This window comes from Miniopterus schreibersii (genome assembly GCF_964146895.1).
Source record: "Miniopterus schreibersii genome assembly, chromosome: X".
Taxonomy (NCBI): Eukaryota; Metazoa; Chordata; class Mammalia; order Chiroptera; family Miniopteridae; genus Miniopterus; species Miniopterus schreibersii.
The window spans coordinates 24309687-24332089 of NC_138104.1; the positions used below are offsets into that span (position 1 = coordinate 24309687).

Genomic DNA, 22403 nt, shown 5'->3' on the forward strand with positions numbered 1-22403 from the left:
CAAATGAATATATATTCCAAATATTTACTTTGTGGGTTTTGACAATTTTAACTGATTGGCCCTAATTTAAATATTTTAAATCCTATTTATAAAGCCATACTTAATTCAACCCGTTAAAATTACCTAATACCTATATGGAAAAAATGGATTACATTGTCCTGGCATATGTCTTTAAGAAAATATCAGAATGATGCGAAATGATTTCTCTTATGAAAAGAGGATGATGCCAGAAATCTTGAATTTTAACATTTTGTGACCTCTTAACTCAGAACGTCAGCTCTTATGTAAGTAAATTCTACACATTGTAAGTAGAAGTGTTGATCTAGGGTTCTGCATACTTCTCCATCTGATTCTTCCAGTATACAAGTTTAGTTATATGTTACCTTGAGTCCCAAAACTACGTTTATTGAAAATGCCAGGTTTTGATTAGTTAACAATTTGTCCAGGAATCTTGCCACTTGTAAAATGTCATGTTTGGGCAGAATACCCTCCAACGAAACCTTTATTTTCAGACTCTGATCATATTCAGTGTAGTTTTGGGAAAAGCATTAACAAATCAATCTATACAGCTGGAGACTTCCCAAACACTGCATCCTATCACTTAATATCCTTAAAAGTCAGCAGAGGATGATGCCTTCAATTCTTAGAAGCATTGAAGGGTGTCTCTAAAATCATGCACTGCTTTGGTGAACTTTTTTACTCATTGTTCTACAATGTCACCTGCTATGTTAGTGTGGTCCTCTCTCGTAAGACTAAAATAAACCTTGAGATTCAATGACAGTACTTTCTTAGCTTAAGTCCAGCACTGCTACCTTTACTTATTGTTTACTTCTGCATAATATCTTTGACATTGTAAAGTGTGTGTGTTTTTTTTTAATTTTTTGAGAAATGGAAGATAAAGAGGAGAGTCACAGGGTAAGTTCTCAGAAGGTGACTTTTCTGAGGGGAAGTTTTTATTTTTCTTTGTTCTCTTTATACTGGATTCTCATCTATATTGGCTATTTCTCATCATCTACTCTAAATTCCAGTTTATCTTCTGGGTTTGTAATATTTTTCACCTTTCAGATAGTGTTAGACATTTGAATTATTTGTACCTCGTTTGACTAATATTAAAAAATGACTATTATAAATAGATCAACAAGAACTGTGTTGTGCTTCACTATGAGAAAGTGTCTTCACTGTGAGAGTTAAGTTGCCAATAATGGAATATTGGTGAGCATTTAAGATAGCATCATTTAGGTGCTTTTGAGTTCTTTCTTTGTCTGAGTTCATAAAGTAATGCTTTTTATTAAAAAGATGGAAAGCTAAATGTTAAAACCCAGGAATAATGAATGCATTTCCATTAAATTTCTTTTAAAGGAGTGATGATCTTTATTCAGGTGAAATATTTGCACAATTTATCTGAATGTGATAGAGTTTAGGATTTCAGAATATCTGTAAATATTTTTAGTTATTAAGTGCCTAAGACACAGCATACAAAAGTGTATCTAAACAGTCTCTCTAACTCTCTAGAAGTTTACTTTCTTAGACAATGGTAGTCATTGAGTTCCTTTAAAAATAGGATACTTAATGATAAATAATTATCTACATGTGCATACATTGAGTTAGAAAAAAGACTAGAAAGACCCGTATCTCACTATAGGTCAACACGTCTAGGAGTTAAAAATGTGTCCCAAATTAGCTAGGGTCCTTATGTTTTCTTCCCAATTTTCCCCAAATCTGCTTTCAGGAAAGGCACTAATACAACCAAGCATCTTTAAAAGTCATAGCATACTGGGGGAGTTATGTATGGGGAGAACAGGCAAAGGTGTGAAAATATGCATCAATTGTCCCTTTTGCAAAGAGCATAGGTAAAATGCAGTTAGCCACATTCAAATCAAGTCCAAATTGAAATACCAACTTTTTTTCTTAAAATCGTAACTTGCCCACATTGATTCTTTCAACTGTGATTTTCTGTGGTAATTGCAGTCATCAAAGTATGAATTGAGTGTTAAGGTTTTCCAGAAATGGAGAAAATCCCTTCCTACTATTAGGATTAAGAGCATTTGCCTTATTGGGGGCTATGTCTCTATTCATTTTTTCTTTTAAAAACAACTTCATTAAGATATAATTTACATACCATAAATTCACCCATTTTATGTATACAACTCATTTATTTATAGTACGTTTAACAAGCTATGCATCTATAACGATATCCAGTTTTAGAACATTGTCATCACCCTAGTAACATCCTTCATATCCATTTACAGTTAATCCCCGTTCCCACCCACAACCCCAGGCAAAAATGAATCTACTTTTCTATCTCTATAGGCTTGTCTTTTCTGAACATTTCATATAAGTAGAATCATATAATATGTAATCTTTTGTGTTTGGCATATTTCACTTAGCATAATGCTTTTGAAATTCATTCATGTTGTAGCACGTATCAGTATTTTACTCTCTTTTTGTAGGTATTTCATTATGGATATGCTACATTTTATGTATGCATTCACAGTTAATGGACATTTGGGCTCTTTCCATTTGGGGCTATTATGAATAATGATTATTTGAACATTAATCTACACATTTTTGTATGGTCATATATTTTATTTCTCTTGAGTAGATATTTAAGAATGGAATCACTGGGTCTTTTGGAAAAAATTATATTTAACATTTTAAGAAACTACAAGACAGTTTTCTAAAGTGACTGTACTACTTCACATTTCCATCAGCAATCTTTAAGAATCCCTGTTTCTCCACGTCCTTTGTCAACAGTTGTCATTGTGTGGTTTTGATCATAGCCATCCTGGTGGATATGAAATAGTATCTCAATGTGTCTTTTATTTGCATTTCCCTAATGACTAGTGGTCTTAAGCATCTTTTCAAGTGTTTATTATCCACTTACACATTTTCTTTGGAGAAATGTCCATTCAAATTTTTGCCTATTTTAAAATTGGGTTCTCTTCTTATTATAGAGTTGTAAGAGTTCTTTGTATATTAATGGATACAAGTCTTTTGCCATTTATGTGATTTGCAAGTATTCTCCCCCAGTCTGTGGCTTATCTTTTCATGAGTTCTTACAATAATCTTCTGCTTTGTCTGTTAGCAAATATCCTATAAGAGCTAGCTATGAATAATCACAATACATAACATATATATGTGTATGTATGTACACATAATATATATCTTGGGATAAATGGGGATACTGATATGGATGTATAAGTACATCATAAAGTGAATTATCAAATGTTTATGTAAAAGGATAATACATGGATGTTAATGTAATTACATTATTGGCAAGTCAAATACAAACATATTTTAAGACAGTAGAAGAAATAGATATAATTATTTAATGTGTTAGTAAAGAACCAGGTATATTACCATATCACAAATTTGTTTTCTTATATATTTTGATGATTTGATTTTAAAATAATTGGTTTCTATTGAAATTCTATGTATTTTATTGAGTACATTCAAAAATATTATTCTGAAAAGGAATCCATAGGCTTAACTAGATTACTAAAGCAATATATGGCATTAGTAAAGAACCCTTAGTTTTCACAATTGGTTTTTACAACAGAGTATCACATTCTAAGGCTTGTTCACCCATAAGAGGGCATTTGTAATTACTATAAATGCCAACAATCTTTTAGATTTTAAGCATATTATTTAGCCTTCAGTAAATATGCCCCCATATTCTATAAACTCATTGTCAAGCCAGATCACAGGAGCATTTTGCTGTTCTCCTAATTATTTCATTAGTATAAGAATGAAACAAATAAATTGACCTCAAATATCAAATACATATTGTTTTTTGGTTGTATGTGTTATATGGATAATTCAATGATTTCACCACCTATGCTTGTAGTATAGACTTGTCCTAGGCTGTATAGATGGCAGGACGTAAACATATAGAAAGAACATAAGAGAGCAGCATGCTGTATTAAATTATGAAGGCCTGCTCTGGACAGTTACTCAGTGGTTAGAGCATTGGGCCGGAGCACTGAAGTGTCTTAGGTTCAATTCCCAGTCCAGGACATGTATGGGAGGCAACCAATCCATGTGTCCCTCACCTCTCTCTCTCCCTCCCTCCCTCCTTCTCTCCTTCCTCCCTTCTACTCTTTCTAAAAATTTATGGAAAAAATATCCTCCAGTGAGGATTAATGAAACAAAATTATTAAGTCCTTTTAAACTTGACTAAATGTCCCATTGAGGTAGATCATAGGGTTCTAACTTGTTTTAAAGTCTAACTAAATGTAAACAGAAAACCTGATAAGCATCCCCAAGGGAAACATGATGGAAAAATTACTTAAAACAATTATCCACTCATTACTCTCTTACCATCTTTATCCCTCTCCCAGGATTTCTTTTTATAATTTTATTTCTACAAACAACACTGAAGTCTCCTTATTATAAAAACATGTTTTTTAAAAGTATATCTTCATTTTTCTCTGTGACTCTAACCACCTCAATCATAATATCACCAAATTCCTGGTCGTTGTCTACTCTTCAACAACCATTTAACCTTAAGCCTCTTACAGTTTAGACTGATTCTGCTCCACCAAAACTATTGTCTTTTAAGTTACTAATGAAAAGTCCAATGGTTTCTTTGCAGTCCTCATTCTATCTGACTTCTCTTCTGTACTGTTTGGCATTTTACTATCATTCTGAAATTACCTTTCCCCCTTTGACTTCCAAGACACTGTGCCTTATTGTTTCTCCTTATACTACTCTGGTATTTTTATTTTACTCATTCAACATTTATTGATTGAGCAACCACTGTATCCTAAATAGTATGCCAGGCTCTGGTGACACAGTGGTGAACAAGTCAGGCCCGATATTTGCCAACATGAAGCTTATCATTTTCATCACTCTCTGGTCCCAAAATGGTGTGTTTCTTCAGCATTTTATCCTTAGCCTTCTTCTTGCCTCAGTAGTATTAACTATGCCTCCTATACATAGATGACTGGTAAATTTATATTTTGAAACTAGACATCTCTCTTAAGCTCCAAACCTGTATTTCCGATTACCTACTAAGCCCTTGTTCAATAAGCCCTATATCAATAAGTTGATATATAGAAAGTACTTAAAACTAGAGCTTAGTATAAACACTCAGCCAGCACTAGCTATTTTTATTTTTGTATTGGCCCACAGTGTATCCAAGAAGAAAACTATTTTCTAGTCCTTCCAGGACACTCCAACCTGATGCTATCATTTTTTTGACCTTTGATACATGTCATCACTATCCACCCAGTTTCAAGCAGAAAACTATAGAATCAGCCACCAATTCTTATTATCTTCATTCTTCTCACTAAATTCTGTTAGTTTCACCAAAAAGTGGTAGAATCTAGGTTTTCCATTCATATTATGTTGGCTTCAAACCTCAACAGCATACATAAATAACCACTTAGTTTTTCTACCTACTGACTCCATTCTAATCTCTAGATTGCCACCTGAGTTATTTCACTAGCAACAAATCCAATTATATTATATCTTGATTTAAAACCTTTTTTGGTTTCTTCTTTCTTCCAGGATTAAAATACACACTTCTTGGCTTGCAACATTTAAGGCTCTTTATTATCTAGCCCCAGCTACTTTTCCATCTTTGTGTCTGTTTTTTCCTGCCACCCATCCTTCTCAAACTGATAGTGAACATTAAACTTTATTCAGACTGAACTTTTCTTCATTCCCAAACCACTTTATGTTCTATTACAGTTACATCTCTTTGCTTTTGCATATGCTGTGCCTGTATCTGGGATGTCCTGCTCCATCTTTTACACCTTCTATACCTACTGAACTCCTCCTACTCAGTCTTTACCCAGATAAAATGTCATTTCCTCTATGAAACAGACCTCTCCAGAAATAATCATTCTTCCATCCCTTATACTTCTAAGGTTCTTTAAACCCCTTTGGTAGAACCTACTATGTACAGTAATTGTGAATTTCCTGTGCTTATATTGCTATGTTGCCCTCTTCAGCCTTGTATTAACAATGTCCAGGATAATGCCATGCATATATTAGGTAATCAATAATGAATTTCAAACAATTAAACAGATTTACTCCTAATGGTCTGCAACAACTGCAAACCGTTTTCCCTGTCTATCTTAGGAATTACTAATGCTAACTTTAATACCAACTGCTTTGATGGAAAAATAACAACCTTGTTAAAAAGCATTTCCCAATTTTAACAACTGATATATATGACAAGATGAGAAAAATGGAGCTGTCAGAGAGGACTCTCTCCTTTGTAGATGGTATATCTATAAGAATGGTCATGTTTCTTAATTGTCCCCCTCATCTTTTTTTGCCCTATTCAATCACTTTAATAATGACATCCGATTCCTCATGCTTTACTTTTACAAAGCACTTCTTCAATATCATTTTATTACTTGCACAAGACTACCCTGTGAAATACATAGGGAAAATATTCTCAGCCCAGAGAGATTAACTGATTTATCCAAAATCACAAATTCAGCAAAGAATAGAATTTGTGTTAAAAGCCACTATGACGTGCTGTCTCTCTAAAACAGGCTTTTTGTGATCTCTTATCTGGACTCTCACAACAAATCTGACTGTTCTTGTTTCAGTCATCCCCTGCCTCCCATCCACTTTTCTGATATCAAGTCTTTCTGCAAGCAAAAGGCCTATTCTAAAACGTAAATATGATCGTGCCACTCCAACATTAGTAAAAGCTTCCTATACCAGTTATCAACTGGATCTGCCTACCCATCTGTCACCATCTCTTATTATTGTCCTTATACTGATGTTTAGATCACAGTTATACTTTGATGGTGGATCAACAAACCATGTTTTTCCTTCTGTTTGAAACACTGTCCTTTTCTTATTCTTTACCTTCCTCTTGTCTCTGCAGATGCACCTATTATACTTTCCTGAAGGCCCACTTCAGTGAATACTTTCCTGAAGTCTCCCCTTTTTTCTATCCTTTCTCTCTCCCTTTGTTTTTCCTCTTTCCTTCAGTGGATATTTATTTAGTGCCCACTATGTGCCAAATGCTGTGATTGTTCCTGTTGTTTGAAGGACCATGGCAAGTACTAACCAGTGTGGCTGGAGCAGGTGAAAGGAGGGAGGCAGGCAGAGCACTGTGTGCTATGAGGCTGAAGGAATGGGAAAGGGCCAGACCTGCCCCGCACTCTTATTTGCTCCCTGACTTCTCAGAGCATTTGCCTAATGCCTGTGCTAAGGTGTATTTCTCTGGATGAGGTATGGTAGGCATTATGGTTATTACTGGCGATGGACTCTGTGTCCAGCACTGACAAGCCCTTTATATATGTAGGGATCACTCCTGTGGCACACATCTGTTCCATCCAGGTTTATAAAATGTAGTCAAGACATAAGGTATGTGTCATTTTTCAAGCTCTTTCAGGGTTCCACGTTTAAGTCTAGAGGTCTATTTCCTGATATTTTCCCTTTATGGATTATAGTGTGGTTAAAAAAATAAAAAGCTTCAAATCTTGAGTAAAATTTTCCTAGGTTCAAATACAGACTCCAACACTAACTATAGCCGTAGGAGAAATCACTAAATATACTATTAGCTCTAAAATTATTACTATTGTTGTTATTCTCCCAGCTCTCACTGTGATAGCTTCTTTACTAGAAATGGGTTGTAAGCTCATTTGGGGGCCACTTTAGAGAAAATTGCTAATTATGTGTTGAATTTGTATTTCAAGCTTCCTAAGGGATAAAAAAGAGAATTGTTATACTTGTTCCACTTTTCCCAAGCCACTTCTACCTATGCTGCCCTACCTTTGTGACCTCCTGTGGAGACCAGGAGACCAACTAAATATTATGTCTGAAGATACTTCCCCAGGCATCTTTGAAGTCCCAGTTTCCCTTTGTATAACAACTAAAGGGCAAAGTTTGCCATTATCTTTCAATCTGGTCTCCTTGTACTGAGGGAGAGTTGGTGCTCCTCAGAGGAAATTTCCCTGCCCATAAAAACTTTACAGCATTTACCTCACAGAGACCAGGCTTTCCCAGAAATGTCTGGGACCTCTGGCCAAGAGACAGGATTAATATTTTGGGAGACAGATTTTCTCTGGGGGAGGGAGTGAAAGTTAAGTGGTATTTTTCCTTGTTCTCTAAAGCTTTGAGTGACCTTTTTTTTTTGCATTTCTTAAAGAGGCTTGTTTTATTTTTTAAATTGATTTTAAAGAGAGAAAGGAGGAGAGAGAGAGGTGAGAAAGAGAGAGATCTATCTGTTGCCTCCTGCAATCGCTATTTTCAGGAAATACTGACATGATCAAGAAGTCTTTTGTCCACTCTTATGACAGTTTCCTAAACGTATAACTCCTTGTATCATATATATCCAGCATAAATACACATACCAAATACAAATACACATATAATTTTATTTGTTTATTCACTTTTTAATATTTTTATTATAAAGACTGACACTCTAATCACAGTCTTTGCCTTTAGTTTTTTCCTTCTATAAACTATCTTCCTAAATCACCACTTTTATCCTTCCCTTGATCAAGAAGGTGTAACATCATCCAGATTCCCACTCAGTTAAGGCATTATATTTCCCCCTAGCCTGTTTCGCACAGTGATTAGAACATTGGGCCTGTGGACTGAAGGGTCTCAGGCACATACCTGGGTTGCAGGCTCGATCCCTGGCCTCAGTTGGGGCATGTGATGGAGGCAACCAATAGATGTGTTGACATCTCTCTCTCTCTCTCTCTCTCTCTCTCTCTCTCTCTCTCTCTCTCTCTCTCTCTCCCTCCCTCCCTCCCTCCCTCTATTCCACTCTCTCTGAAAAGCAATGGAAAAAATATCCTCAGGTGAGAATTAAAAAACAACAACATTGTATTTCTCCCCTACCTCCCAAATCTCTCCCTGGTGGACGACCAGAATAATTGAAGGCATAATGATCAAGTTGGAAGAGGTCTGTAGCTTTCTCTGTTTTTATGTCCAACACCTGTTTTGAGCTCTTCAGTCTTGAAGCCATGAGAAGAGATGGAGGCTCCCACTCTCCCTAATGTCTGTGATAGCCAGTTTTTACTCTCTCAGTCAGAATTTCAGCCAGCAGGGAAAAGAGAGTTCCCTACTCGTTGTGTACTTTAGGGTCAAATTAACAGCAGTCCCTTTTTCTATCTTGAAGTCTCTTTCTGTGCAGTTCTTTGTGTATATTTCTCTGTAAATTTGGTTATTCCTTCCTGTATACCACTGAAAGTATGTATTTATTTAAGGTTTGTTATTTGTAAGTTTGTTTTCTTTTTAGTGTTAACTGTCTTTTACTGTCTTTTCCCATTTTGAAACAACCTCAAAATTACAGCAACATTTCAAAATATAGTACAAAATTTGTTTTCTTTAACCATTTGAGAGTAAGTTGCCAATATGATGTCACATGACTCCCAAATATTTTAGTGTGTACTTCCTACAAACAAAGGTATTGTGTTATATAATCATTTTTTTTTCTTTTTTCTTTTTTTTTAAAAAATATATATTGATTTCAGAGAGAGAAAGGGAGAGGGAGAGAGAGAGAGAGATAGAAACATCAATGATGAGAGAGTCATTGATCGGCTGCCTCCTGCATGCCCCCAACTGGGGATCGAGCCTGCAACCTGGACATGTGCCTTGACCAGGAATCGAACCCCGATCGCCTGGATCCTAGGTCGACGTTCAACCGCTGAGCCACGCCCAGCCAGGCTAATCATTTTTTTCTATTTAAAAAGTTTATGAAATATTTTAGGCAACAAAATGTTATAATACATATAAATATTATATAAAATAATATGGTGAACATATGTAATAATGTAATGAACATAATATAATGAATGTATGACCATAACCCAGCCTAAGAAGTAAAATATTACCAATGCAGTTAAAACCACCTGTGTACCATTCCCACAGCCCCACATCCACCATCTTGAATTTCATATATATCATTCATTCCTAAGCTACGGTCCCTAAGTGCATTTTAGGTAGACTTATGAATGCCCTGAAATTGTATACAAAATTAGATACATATGTGCATTTTTCTGGGGAAGGTCCATCATTTTGATGAGATTTATATGGATAAAGGTAAGTGTGTGTGAAGTACCAGATTTCATGACAAAATAGCATACAGTTAGTACATATCCTTTCCTGCCAGTCATTTATTGTTTAGGTCTTTGTATTCTGGCTTTCTCCCCAACCAATTTACTGAAATTGATTTCTTAAAGGTCACTTTCTAATCACCAAATTCAATTACTTCTCAGTTTTTATCCTCATTGAACTACCAATAGCATCTTATTCCTGACTCACTTCTAGAATCACTCCCTTGCTTCTGCTTTCTTTTGACATTCTTCAGTCTGCTCACTTGAAAAATATAATACCTGCCTCATATAGTTTTGAGTAATAGAGTTATAAGGTTCTTATAAGTTGCTTGCTTGTTGCATGTGTTCAGTAAAGTGTAGCTAATATATTTTTTTAAATGTATCTTTATTGATTTCAGAGAGAGGAAGGGAGAGGAAGAGAGAGAGACTGAAACATCAATGACGAGAGAGTCATCATTGATCAGCTGCCTCCTGCACACTCCCCACTGGGGATCGAGCCCGCAACCTGGGCATGTGCCCTAACCGGGAATCGAACTGTGATCTCCTGGAACATAGGTCGATGCTCAATCACCGAGCCATGCCAGCTGGGCAATTGTAGCTAATATTGATAGTTAGTTCTCATACCACTGTGGTTCCATATCCTACTGCCCTATTTAAGGTGTTGTTAATGGATGGAAGTCATGCCAAGAAGACAGCTTGTAATTACTGCCTCAGTTTCCTGCAGAGTTGTTCATTACCTTAATAGTAGCCCTATACCTATAAGTAGTCCAGGTTAAGGCAGGATCAATAATCCTTAGAGTCTTCAGAAGAAAATAATTTATGTGAAGACTAGTTAGCCTTAAATTGCATAGAGATATATATTTTAAATGTCATCCCCCAACGTTTGTAACACTATTTTCAGCCTGGTCACTTTTAAGGGCTCAGATGGTAAAAAGGTAGTTCTCCCTTCCTTGTTTGTTCACCTTTTTGCCCACTTTGCTACTAAATAGATTGACAAATGAAGGTGCCAACTCTATTACAAAGGACACCTGTTGGCTTCAAACTGACCGAAGGCCAGTTATTCTAGACAGGCCATTGAAGAGCCATATGACTTTTATTCACTATTTACTTGAAACAGAATGACAGGAAGAATTTATATCAAATTGCCAGTCCCCTGAGTCTGCCCTGCCCTGAGCTCTCCTCTTTACTTTTACATCCACTATTAGCTGCCAGTAACAGTGACATACTTTTGTTCATATGCATAATAGAACCTTACAAGATTTGTGGGCAAATCTTCTGAGAAGCACCCAGGCCATTATTGAGGCTCATTTGTCAAGAGCAAAGCAGCCAAATTATCTTTGTCCGCTGTTAAGTAGAATGCTTGACTTCATAAGTGCCATCCCTTCAGTCAGGATAGGGTAAGTTATATTGCTATAGCAAAAGACTCCTAACATCTCAGTGCCTCAAAATAACAAAAATTTTATTTATTATTTACATTGCATGCCCATTATGTGTCACCTAGGAAATATTATGTGTTCTTTAACTAGGACCTAGATGGAACAGTTATCACCTGGAACATTGCTGATTGTTGGGGTGAAGGGAAAGAGAGCTCTGGAAGTCTCACACTGCACTACCAATTAAATCTTATTTCTGCATGTGACACATGTCGTTTTTCTCATATACTGTTGGTCAGACTTGATCAGGGACCAGTTGGAGGCCAGGAAGTACAATCTTACCATGTGCTATGAAGGTGAAGAGCTAGAAATATTCAGTCACACTGTTGCTTAATGTGCCCTGTAGAAAGATATTGCTGGTCTTCCTAACCCCTTCTCTTTCCCTGGGACATCTTGTTAAGTGACTTCCTTTCAATTTCACTCATTCATGTTTCCTTGATTTTGCAGAAATCAAACTACTTCATATAAGTTTGGTAATTATTGTGCATACTGTAAGCTGGCTTGTTTAATGCAAAGTGTTTTTTCTCCTGCTATTTACTCTCATAGTAACAGAGTAGTTATAATTCTGTGATCCTCTGACCATAAAAACCTGATTAAATGACTTACCCAAGATTATGTAGTTAGTTGATATTAGAGGAACCTAAACTAGAATTCAAGTTTTTTGACTCAGTCTGTTTTCTTTTTATTACATCAAGTCCTATTATAAAGAAAGTTGTATAACTGGCAACTGTGTAATTTACTCCCAGAGACAACTGATAACAACAGACTCTGGTCTTTAATCTTGAACAAAAAGAATTTTCCATTTAAATGTCTCCTTTTGAGTATTTTGATGAATTCCATGTCATAAAATCAGATTTCTTGGATTCTTATGCTGATAACTTTGCATTCTTTCTTGAAACAAACAAGTGGCTCTGAATAAATCAATGACATGATCCTGAATATCTGTAAGACTCAAACAGAGGACTTTCACCACCCCTGCTGCATCTCAATCTACAATAAGGCATTGTACGCACCGTGTTATTACAGGTTTATTTCTTACTATTACTTAGAATATGATACAAAGATTTAATTTAACAAATAGCATGAGTAGGCTGTTGAGAGCATTCATGAATATGCTGTGTCAACCTCTGTCAATTTGAAGTTTGTTTTTGTGTGAACTGCTGTGGGTTTTTCTCATGTATAGCTTATTATAAAGCTCTTCAATGATGCTTCTTGTCTTAATCAAATTTACTTCTGATAATGGCTTAGGAAAAGGCCCAAGTTAAGGTGACTACCACTAAAAATCATAGGTAATAAAGGAGACAATCCCTAATATAAAGACAAGTCTTAACACACAGGCATAGAATTCTTGTCAAGATATCAACCAAATACGATTTGGGTGGTACAGAGTATCTTTAGGTACCATGAACCTCTGCCCAGGCTCTGTAGAAGAGCCATGAACCTCTGTAGAAGAATACACCATTGAGTTTTTATATAAATTCAATAATACAGTAGTCTCCTTCATCCGCAGTTTCGCTTTCCACAGTTTCAAATGTGTCTGATCAACTGCAGTCTGAAAATATTAAATTTCCCCAACAATTCAATGTGCACCTGACATTCAACCATTTACAACGATATGGCTCCATGATCCAAGATCACCCAAAAGCAGGTGATCCCTTTTCTGACATTGTCAGAAGGTCAATAATAGCCCATGCTAAGTCACAATGGCTGTGCTATTCACCTCACTTCATCTCACCACATAAGCATTTTATCATCCCACATCATCACAGGAAGGGTAAGTACAGTACAATAAGGTATTTTCAGAGAGAAAGAAACCACATTCACATAAGATTTATTATAGTATATCTTTGTAATTGTTCTATTTTATTATTGCTATTAATTTCTTACTGTGCCTAATTTCTAAATTACAGTTTATCATAGGTATGTATGTATGTATGTATGTATGTATGTATGTATAAGAAAAAACATAGTACTGTATATAAGGGTCTGATACTATCCATGGTTTTAGGCATCTACTGAGGGTCTTGGAAGCTATACCCCATGGATAAGGAAGGACTGATGCATAAATTGTAGGTGAGGAAGAAGGAAACTTTTCTAAGAATACCACACAAAGCCCATTAGAATGATGTTCTACATTTTTCTAATACTTTGTTTTCTGCCATGAAATGATCTTGAGTACTTTTCCAAAGGTAAAATCTGGTATATTATCATATATAAAAGCACAGGGATAAATATATGAGGACACTGGTTATTAGTGCAAGTCAAAGCCAATATCTGTGGTAATAAAATATCTTCCATAATATTTTCTCAGAGTCCTTTGTTGTAATAATTATCTACCAGGTCAATATTTTCCTCATGGTAAATTTTATACATGAACAAAGCAGAGAGAATAATACATTAAGATTTCGTGTTCCTATCACCCAGCTTCAACAGTTGTCAATTCATGGTTAATCTACTATGAAGCCTTTATAAAGATTATTATAATAATTTACATTTTATGGCTGTGAACTGTTTTTAATGCCTTTTCCCTTTTCATGGCAACTATAAGTATAAATATTAGACTTTTACATAAAGAAAGATAATTTATTTACACCACTAGGAAATAGTATCCAAAATATTCATTTCACTAGAATAAATAGCTCAACCACATATGTCATCAGCCAGTTTCCTAAGAAATGCTTAGAGGCAAGGGGGCCTGCATTCTTTTGTTAGGATTTATCCATTAAATTAAATCAAATTTCTCATATTGTTGTCCACAAACCTTTGAGTGTCAGCAAATGTATTTTTGGGGATCTACAAGTTCTTAAGTTTAAGAAACATTCTTCTGATATCAAACTAATAATAATCCTTTTGACTGTTTATTCTTGTACTCATTCTTGTACTCATTTTGAATTCTTTTACTAGTACTTGTCTTTTAAAATAGCAATGCATTATCAGGAAGCATTTTTATGAAATAAGATTTAGTGTCTTATGTCAGTGTTTCTCAAATAGACTCATCACTCCATTCTAGAGTTCTTTAGAGCTCTGAAGGATGAGAAATAACACTCTATGGGAAAAACAGAAAAATTTGAGTTTTATCAAACAAGTTGCCATTGATACAAATACACAGGCCCTAAATGTTACACTGATTTGCCCTCAGTGAACACAATGGGCATATTCAAGTGGAGAAAAAAGGTTTCCCAAGAATATGAGAATAATACTGTGTAAATAAAATAATATTCTCTTCATTTGCTTCCATTAACAAGTATTGAAATTGACAACAGTGAAGATCATAGTCTTTTTATCACGCAGAATTGAACATTATTTTATTTTTATACCTATGTTATATGGAAATATAATCTACTATGGGGAGGATACCCCTCTGCTGACACATAGGTTACTTAGTGACAGTTGGAGAATTCTAAGTAGGTTTTGGGATGAAAACTTACTAGTGCTTTTATTTCTCACTTCGGTTACTCTCTCCCCCTCCACCCACCTGCCCTCCTCCATCCCTCTGACATTCGTCAGTCTGATTTATGTTTCCATGTCATTGAATCTATTCTGTTCACCAGTTTATTAAGTTCTTTAGATTCCACATATAAGTGAGATCATGTGATGTTTGTCTTTTGCTGCCTGGCTTATTTCACTTAGCATAATTTTCTCCAGTTCCATCCATACCATCCCAAAGGGTATGAGATCCTTCTTCTTTACAGCTACTTAATATTCCACAGTGTATATGTCCCACAGCTTTTTTATCCACTCATCTACTGATAGGCACTTGGGCTGTTTCCAGATCTTAGCTACTGTAAACTGTGCTGCTATGAACATAGGGTTGCATATATTCTTTCTGATTGGTGTTTCAGGATTCTTAGGATATATTCCTAGAAGTGGGATCACTGGGTGAAAAGGCAGCTCCATTTTTAATTTTTTGAGGAACCTCCATACTGTTTTCCATAATGGTTGCGCCAGTCTGCACTCCCACCAGCAGTGTACTAGGGTTCCCCTTTCTCTGCATCCTCACCAGCAGAAGTTGTTTGTTGATTTGTTGATGGTAGCCATTCTTACTGGTGTGAAGTGATACCTCATTGTGGTTTTAATTTGCATCTCTCTGATGATTAGCGATGCTGGGCATTTTCTTGTTCCTTGTTTGCTTAAGGTGCTCTTTATATCAGGTAGTATACTTTGGTGGAAGTCCCTAGAGCTCATCTGTTTATATTTCATGTGGGCAGTTTCTCCTTTCCCATTTTGTAATGAGTTACTATTGCTGTAATACTCATTTCCACACCATAGTTTGAGTGCTACATCAGCATGTAATATGTGTACACAGTTAACAAAATCTCTTTCATGTGTGCTATCTTATTTTACCTTGACAAGAACACTGAAATAGGAAAGAAAAGTGTTATACAGTATTATTGCATTTAGGATGAAAAAATGGAGGCTCAGATACTTCTTACTTGTTCAAGGTGGAAGTCTTCACTTCACCTTCTGCTACTATTATATCAATCTTGACTCCACTTGAACTGTTGAAAATATATATAGAGAGAAATTTTTATGCTTAAAAGGAAGACAGAAATGAATCCTCAATTACTATATCCTTCACCAAGTATGATGTCAGGCATACAACAGACACTTAATAAATGCCTGTTGGCTTGGCTTGTTAGATTTTATACTTAAATGGAGAAAAAGATAGAGGAATAAAATAAATTTTAGGTAAGGCTTGCCGTTAGTTAGTATGTGGCTACTCATTAAGATGTATAATCTCCAAATCTTCCTAAGAACTCCCTACTGCAGAAGCGCCCCAAATATTTTTTCTGCCATTTATCACACACTGTCTAAAATTAGGCTATTATAGAGCCATTCCTTTGGCCACTGATACTTGTAAACATTATCCTAAATTATATATATCTTTAAAACTTAAAAGTCATTTACACATTAGTAAAAAATATGTTTTTTAAATTTTTGCTGAGGATTTGGTCAGGGTAGTTTTTAAAAAAGATTTTGGAGCATGAATTGCTACTGTGGAGAGTTGTGAAGGAGAGCATTAACAAATTGTTTATTATCTACTATAACAACAATAACTAATACTTGTTGAGTATAAGCTGTATGCCAGACTCTGTGCTTTAATTACTATAATTAATCCATTTTACAAATGAGATACCTGGGCCTCAGAAGAGTTAAATAACTTGCTGAGGGGGTCACAAGGCTAGAAAGTGGCAGAACTGGGATTTAAACCAAAGTCTGACTAATCCAAATCTCTCATTCTTAACCATTACCCTGTATTACCTAATCAGTGGTAGTAAGGAGAGGCAGTGAAGAAGAATAGAAAAGGATGTATAAATGGTTGCTAGGAAGATAACCCAAGTCAAACATTTACTTAAGTCACAATGGAGACTGCAAATCTGTGGGCTCAAGTTCTATGGCTGGTATTTTGGCCTGGCTTCCCCTAAATAACCCCTCCTTTTTCATTCAGCATTGCTAGCTACTTTGCATTTCCTTGTGCTTATTTGGTTACCCATTTTGGTTTTCACTGTTGTTTCTCAAGTGGAGCCTAAGCAATATAGTCAGATCTCTTTTATATAACACTTATCCCCAATGTGCATTTCAATTGTGTTACTTATAAATTATCATCATGCAAGGCTACTAGGAGTGACTGATAATACACAATGAGAGTTGCTTTTTGTAACTAGTATATTTAAAGGTTGATAATTAACTTTAAACAACCCATTCCTACAGGCTAGAATGATGAATAACAATGATGAAGACATAACCTTTATACTTTTGTTTAAGGCTTTCATATGTTATCTGAGTTGACCTATTCACCAGTTATATGAAATAGGTAAGGATCATTATACCCATTTTATAGATGACATGGGCTGAGATTTACTAATTTTAAGTGGCCACCTGGCTGATAGATAGGAAAGCCTTTACAAGAGCCACAACCTGGAATCCTTCCTTTTTTGATAAATCATGTAGGTGGGTAAGGGGTATGTTTCTCTGATTCTAAATTGATTGGGGGTATATATATATGTGCTGCTAGAGAATAGTGTGTGGAGGGAAGTGATGTTTGTAGACCATTAAAAAGTGTGTGTACTTGAGACAAAGTAGTTGGGGACAAGAGAAATCCTATGCATCTGCCAAGGTAGATTCAAATTACACTGCCTATTCAAAGCATGCTATGAATATTCTGCTCTCCATTAATCTCCTTTCCTCTGAAATTCTCTAATAATTGTAGTCTAAACTAGAGGTTAGAAACTGGTGACCCATGGCCCAAATTTGGTTCAAAAACATGTTTTGTTTTCACCAGTGCTGCTGTCTGCTAGAGGTAGGATTTTATTGGCTTTGTTGGAGAGGAGGGAAGAACTTTGAGCCTACTGATTTGTCACAACCCCTCAACAAGGCCCTCCAGATGCTCTGGTGTGATGAAATACAACTATACTGGGAGATTCAGGTTTCAACAGTTCATAGTTTAGGACGTATGTGGTTCATTGAGCAAGATGACCCTCTTCTTCCTCAGTAATGATGTAGAATACATTTAGGAATGGTGTCAGCATTAGCTTCTTCCCAGTTGGAGAGAAAATAGAAAATGGCACCAAGCTTTCTGAAAGATTAGATCACTGCCTTATTATATTTCTTTCTGCCTCAGAGCATTTTCCACTGAAATTTATTAAAGTCTTGTAGCTAACAGATAGATTGAATACAGTCTTTTTCTCCTCAACTTATTAGTCACTGTCTACTGAGCATAACTGAGAGGTTTCATTAGAGCGTTCCATTAAAAATCGTCATTCACTGCATTTTCCATGAATTACCCTTTGCTGTGTTTAGTGGCAGTAGATTTAACCTTCAACCCATGCAGTTTATATGAAATGAAGTTGGGAGAGAACGAAACTTTTAATTAGTGTCTCCTGAAGATGTGATGATTCTGAACAGCTTTGTACAGAAGAGAACCACTAGATATTATCCACACTGCCCCAGAAAACCAGTAGTAATAGATTTTTAACTACTACATTGCTGTTAGTCTTTGTCTCCAGCGTGCCATGTACCTAAGCTGGGGAACCAGTTCTGACTGGACTGTCTAGAAGCCAGGCAAGGCCAGTACACTTTCTTTCTAGCAAAACAGTAGAAACTGCCTGAATGCTGCTAGAACCATGGCAGGTCAGATTATCTCTTCTTTTTGCAGCCCTGCAGAGCATGTTGAATCAGCTCAGATGGACTGGTCTGACCTTAGCCCTCAGTGTTATGATTAACTTTGTAAGCCAGACAATTCATAGACTTAACTCCAGCAAGTAGATTATTTCCCCTCTTTTAAAATGTGTTAAGATTAAGCCTATCATCTTACACCTGAATTTTAACATTAGTACTTTCATTTGGAGATTCATATTTTTACAAACTAATTTTGTGTGGGATTGCAGTGCTAACTCTAACATGAAGATTCCTAAACAAAGCCTTTTTACCTTGTATTACTTTAACTAATGTAGCAATCCTCTTGTGTGCCATTGACTAGGAAATATTCAGGATATGTGACCTACTCTTCCAAATTTCACAATAAGTTATTACCAACTTTCAGCTTTCCCCAAACAAGAGCAAAAGGGTCAAATGATAGACTGCCCAGCAATGACTAACAAGACCTTTCAAAAGAAAGTTACTTCCTTAGTTTTGATTATTTGGCATGCATACACCAAATCAATTTCGTGGTACTCCCAGCTGTGCTAACTTTATAATTGTGCCAGAATTTTTTTTGAGTTAGCTGTACCATGAAATGCAGTGTGTTGTTTTCTGGATCAGAGAAATGCCTTTATTGTGTAGTGGTTGTTTGGCTAACAGGTGTGTACACACTCAGTAGTTATACATACTGGCTGTCAAGTTTCTGGAAGCTTTTCAATGTCAACTGGGCTCCCTTTTCATTCAGTGGAGTTGATGTCTGAAGTGGTGGGATGCCAGAAGACCACTGGAGAGGCAAAAGCATTTAGCGTTTCTGTCAAATGAGTGAGGGCAGAGGTGGGATTCAGTGATCTTTCCACAGCTCTTCTACAAACAGAAAATGGCTCCTCAGATGGCACATCATGATGATGATGATGCACCCTTAGTCTTCACTTCTGTTCCTTCATTCTTTCTGAATTTATGGCAGTCCTGGATTTAGTAGAGTGCTCTGTCACACTATAGGCTTGAAACATGTTAAATGGTGAGGAACTATCTCTGTTTTCAAATTTCCAGTGAGAGGTACATAGAAACTCTGTCCAGAAATACTGCATCTCATATTTCTGAGAGAACATAATTCTTTATTTGCCCTGTGTTGTGCCAGATCCTCTAATATAGAGTGAGTAGTAATAAACCAGTATTTACATACAGTACTTTCTTTGGGAAAACCAGATAATCCCACAGATCAACTGACACCATCTCTCACTTCTTTAACTGGGCAAACATTCTGGATGAGTCCCAAAACACATTTCCTGCTTTTCAATTAAAACAAACACTAATGTTATTCCTGCTAGTCTTTTCTTTTTCCCTGATAAAGCTTATCTCTTGCTCCTCTTCATTAAGATCTAAGCATGCTTTTGTGAAAATGCCTATTTTAGCATGTGAAATGCAACCCTCAAAAGAAAAAAACATCCCTATGGCCTCCCTTCCATGGACTCCATAAATCTCTCTTCTTCCCTCTGATCACATTCTTATCCTCATCATTGAGCACCCCCTCCCTCCAAATATAGTAGTAGAGAGAAAAACATGAAGCTAAAAGCAAGCACTTGAAATGCCTTCAGGTTTTAAAATAAAACTTAATGTTCTAAGCATCAACTTTGGTATGCACAGGCATACCTGGATTTACAGGTCTCAGATGCTTATAGTTCTAAGGCAGTTGAAGTACTTCTCACTCTCTGTTTTTCCTGCTACTGGATTAGAATACCCTGGATACATGAAATTCATAGATGACCTAGTACCTTTATCTACCACTTTCTTTCAAGGGGATGGGAGTAATGAGAACTTCCTGAGAACCAATTGGAGGATCTCTGGCCCTGCCACTGTGGCCTTAAGCAATTCACCACTTCCTGAGTTTCTTCTTTTGGAAAATGGTGATAACAGTATCTGCCCTGCACACCTGACAAGTTTGTAGCCAGCTTCTTACATAACAGTGAATGTGTACACAAGGCCCCACAAAACTTTAAACTTATATTATTTCAGACACCTCCCTTTCCTATCACAGAGGAGACAAAATTGCCTACCACTTCCTGTCAATCGGCAGCTAAAAGAAATTAAAAGATAAATTTATTATAATCACCAATCATTTTTTGTAGTTGTGTTATATTTTTAAGGCATTGTCCACTTGCCAAGTAAAATGTACTTCCTCAAAAAGACTTTATTATCCTGGTATTAATTATGATTTACTGGTAAGATTTATAAGATCTTTACTAGTGCCTGCCTTGTCCTACTTCTGGGCTTATCTTTCTTGTGTGTAGTTTATTTATTTTTCATCTACCTCTGCTGTGCTCAAATTCTTCATCTTTGCAGATGCTGATTATTTTACCTTTTGATAGCTTTTTCTGCCCCTTTTTAGTATGAGTTGATGTCTAGACAGATAACAGTTATTAAAACTTTGGGAAATAATTGTTGTCCCAGGTGGGCTAGTGTAGTTTGCTTAGGGGCAAACATTCTCTGTGTACACTTTTAAAAAGCACAACTTATTTGTCATGCATTTGAGATGTAAACTGAGTTATAGATGCAAATGTCACTTGAGAAAATAGAAATTTGAAGTGGTGAAGTAACATGAATGGCTGGAGTCTCGCTGGCGAGGTGCAAAGCAAGACTTTGTTTATCCTAAAATGGTGATAATCAGTTGTCAAAGAGATATTTATTGATCAATTATATTAATTATATATTTATAACTAACATATTAAGGGATGGGGTTAATTATTTTTTAATTGTAATACCTAGTTCCTTTCCTAAAGAAATTGACTAAGATGGCCTTTATTTTCTAACTTTGATATATTTCAATTTTATCATGTTTTATCCAGAAACTGCTACTACTGACCAGTATACCTTGTGTACTTATTTAACTGAGAAAGTTACATATCAGTACCTTCTGGAAAACTCTCATAAAGGCCAACCATCCAGATATCTGGCATATTACCTCTTTTATATGTCTGTTTCTCCATCTAAAGTGAAAACATCTTTGAGTGCCTGAGTTGTTTTAGTATATCCTCTCCTAGGTACCCACCAAAGTGGTTTTGTTCAAAGTAGGTGGTCAATAAATGTGAAATTGGTTAATCATGGAATTTAAACTATAGAGAGGTAAAAAAATTTTGGAGGGTAAGGAGTGATATAAATCACATTGACTTAGTGAACATACAACAATATTTTCCACTGGTTTCTCCATGTTAGGCCTACCAGACAGTGTTTGGAGAGAATTGCACTGGTTCCAGAACTTTGGGCCCCTGCCCTTGAGATGGGAACCTTCAGGAAACATAGTGATCACTTCCCAAACACCCTCAGACCCTCAACAGCTGCTTAAGAAACTCTTTATTTTCAGTTTGTGGCTTTCCCCAAGATTCTTTCTCTTGGATTATAGAAGGAGGAACTTGGAGAAGACTTCAAGGGACAAGCTTAGAATAAGCTGCTTAAGATACACAGAAGGGTTGATCATTCCTAGCTCAGGGAAAACATTTTCTACAAAATTTTTAAAATGTAAAATTTACATAGGTATAGTAACTGCACATGGTTGCAGGTTATTTGTTTTAATAATTGATCTAGAAGCTTAAAAGAATATAAATAGAAAAAATGTGTGTGGAGTTGTATAAGTTACTTAATTTCCCTGAGCCTTGGTTTCCCAATTTGTTTAATAATACCTATCTCAAAGTGTTACGGGGGTTAAATAAGACATTGTATGTAAAGTCTTTGCAAAATATCGCAGGCTTTTCAGAATGCCTGGCACATAATAAGCACTCAGTAAATACTAACTGGCACT

The 22403-nt window shown here is 35.9% G+C and overlaps 1 protein-coding gene across 3 annotated transcripts in view; it reads left to right on the forward strand.

Moving 5' to 3' along the window:
- The window catches only part of COL4A6 (collagen type IV alpha 6 chain), a 294921-nt gene that overhangs the window by 3920 nt on the left and 268598 nt on the right, over positions 1-22403 (forward strand). The window lies entirely within an intron of this gene.